This window comes from Sinocyclocheilus rhinocerous, unplaced genomic scaffold (assembly GCF_001515625.1).
Source record: "Sinocyclocheilus rhinocerous isolate Xijiao unplaced genomic scaffold, SAMN03320098_v1.1 scaffold2338, whole genome shotgun sequence".
In the NCBI taxonomy this organism is placed as follows: domain Eukaryota; kingdom Metazoa; phylum Chordata; class Actinopteri; order Cypriniformes; family Cyprinidae; genus Sinocyclocheilus; species Sinocyclocheilus rhinocerous.
In genome coordinates this window covers 120,710-123,450 of record NW_015644013.1, presented here as the reverse complement: position 1 = coordinate 123,450, position 2,741 = coordinate 120,710, and the positions used below count along the sequence as shown (strand labels likewise).

The following is a 2,741-nucleotide window of genomic DNA, read 5'->3' as shown; positions in this document are numbered from 1 at the left end:
CTGCTTTTACATGATCAAGAAATATTGTTACAAGAACAACAACTGCTTTTTATATTGTAAGTGAAATTTAAATTTTAGAGCATTATTAATAACTATATTTATTTATACCAAACACACCTCTGAGTATAACTCAGCTAATGTGTGTCCAATATGACAATATAACCAGGAACAGACACTGAGGCCTGAGCTGTGCTCAGCTGTTACCCATAATGCACTGCGCTTTGTTCATCGGGTGATTTGCATGACTCTGATGGGTTGTGCCGCTCACCGGTGATGTGCAGGCCGCGCTGGAACACCTCGTACATGGTCTTGGCGTCCTCGTGATAATACGAGAGCAGCGTGGAGCTGTCGCCCATCATGGACCTTCGAGCGCCGTCCTCCATCTGGAACACATCTTCTGTAAATCCCAGGCAATAAGCGTATGAAAGGTGCATTGTTGAATTGGTCGTCTAGTACTTGTTTGCATTCGTGTTTGCATTCATATTTGCATTCTGCTGGATTGTGTGCAACGAGAACGTGCTCGCTTCAGTGCTTTCATCTGTGATCATAACACTGTTGTTTAAAACCAAACATCAGTCTGCATGCGCAGAGCTTTCCACAGGCTTATAGTGAAGGAAATATTACCACTGTCATCTCCTGAACCACATTCGAAGACAGAGTATGAGAATATATACAATATGCATATATATATAGATGTGGTGGTGATGTTGTTGTTGTGGGACGCTACAGTTGGCCAGCTGCTGAGAATGCTTGGCTTATGCAAAACCTCAGATCTGAGCCGGATTTGAACACACAGGACTCAGACAAAAGGAGATCATCACAGGACACAGAACCAGTCTGAATATGCACTCGCGTTTAGTTTGATGATTTATTGTTGAAGTGATAAAAGCATAACGTTGGAGCTGCATGAATGAAGCCTCTCTCTGTGTGAGTCTCTTGTGCACACTAGTGAGGGAGGAACTCATGTGATGAACACTTCAAGATGATTAATAACTAATGCTCAGTCATTTAGATCAGAGCTTCTCAGCCTTTATTTCTCCAAAGCTATTTACTGTCAAAAATGATAAAGCATAATTAGAAATCATTTAAAATAATTCAATTTCATAACCCCAGTAACTGAATGTTCTACATGTTTATGTTTTTTATTACCATTAAATTAACATGACTTCTAGTTTTATTATTTTTACCAGTATTATTTTAGTATCATTTACAGATGATTATAGTCAATATATTGAATTAGTTTTCAGTTTGTTTTTAGTTAAAGTTTTTGTCATTTCTTAGTTAATTTTTTCTTTTCTTTTTTTTGAGTACATCAAGTTAAACTAAATGAAAATGATGAACAAGAGAAATGTTTCCTTGGAAGCTAGCTGAAATAAAATGAGTGTTTTTTGTTTGTTTGTTGGTTTCTGTTTTTTCGGTTAACAATAATTGTATTTAAAAGTAAACAAATTTTACCATTTTAGTTTTAGTTAATGATAATAATTCAGTTTTTTTTTCACAATGAGCAATTTACATTTATATAAATCTTTTCCAGGTCTAGAACCACATGTTTAAAAGTCCAGAATATGCAGGCTGTCCACAAGCATCTGGTTCTTCATCAAAAACAGAACTTGTTGAGGGAACGAAATTTAAAAAGAAATATGATTTCGGCTTACATCTTGATTTTTAGCTGCTTTCATTTATTTTAAACCTTGCTTTGTCTTATTTTAAATAATATAAAATCATCTTCGTGAGATCCGTGAGATCCGGAGGGTTTTAAGATGACGTCTGTTTGAGCAGCAGCATGATTCTCATCACAGGTCGGCTCTGTCGGCTCTGATCACCTGATCCGAGGTTTACCTGCACTTCCTGTGACTGCAGCCGGAGGTCGCAGGGCGGCGTGATGGGCCGCGGCCGAGTGGAGATCCAGTAGGCCAGCACAGCGGTCAGAGCACCCAGACCCAGCAGAGCCGAGGTGGGCAGAGAGCGGAGGTGCATCATCTCCATAAGCGTGTAGCTGAGCTCTGACACACACACACACACACACACACATCAGACCAGATCCAACATGCATGATCATGTGTAAGGATAAATCCGAAAGCACAAAGTCACAGTTTGTCTGGACATCAACACAAACAGACAGCAGCGCTCGCTTCTTTAAAAACATTCAGAAAAAATGTTTGCATTTCATAAATGGGTGTTTTAAATGTTGAGAAAACATTGAAATATAACATTCTCATAACATTTTCAAAATGATAAACTGGAATATACATCTAATGTTCATATATCAAAAAGAAATGCTACTAATTCATAAAAAAAACTGTAGACTTTTGGACATTTAAAAACCATTCAGAAATAATGTTTTCATAACTTCTATGTTAGCAACACCTGGAACATATTTCTGTTAGCTGGGCTGATCTAACCCACAATAATGAGCTTTGTTGTTGTTTTGAAAGTTCTGTCATTTGGAAAGGGTAAGCAATTATTCTTACAGTGTGATTTAGCATTAAAATGAAGTATGAAGAAGATCTGCACACATGCTGGAATCCGACAGCTTTTCTCCAAGTCCCTGATGAAAAACCAGCATATTCTGGTTAGGTATGTTGTGAAGCATGGCAGCTGGTTTGAGCTGTTGGTCCTTAGTTGGTCATGAGCAGGAGCTAGTTGCTTAGGACCAGCTTAAACCAGCTCAAACCAGCTGCCATGTTTGACAACATACCTAACCAGAATATGCTGGTTTTTCAGCAGGGGTGTCCGATGAG

At 38.4% G+C, this 2,741-nt stretch overlaps 1 protein-coding gene across 3 annotated transcripts in view; it reads right to left on the bottom strand.

Moving 5' to 3' along the window:
* Positions 1–2,741, bottom strand: part of acsl6 (acyl-CoA synthetase long chain family member 6) — a 28,197-nt gene that overhangs the window by 16,917 nt on the left and 8,539 nt on the right. The gene's annotated exons all lie outside the window — the stretch shown is intronic.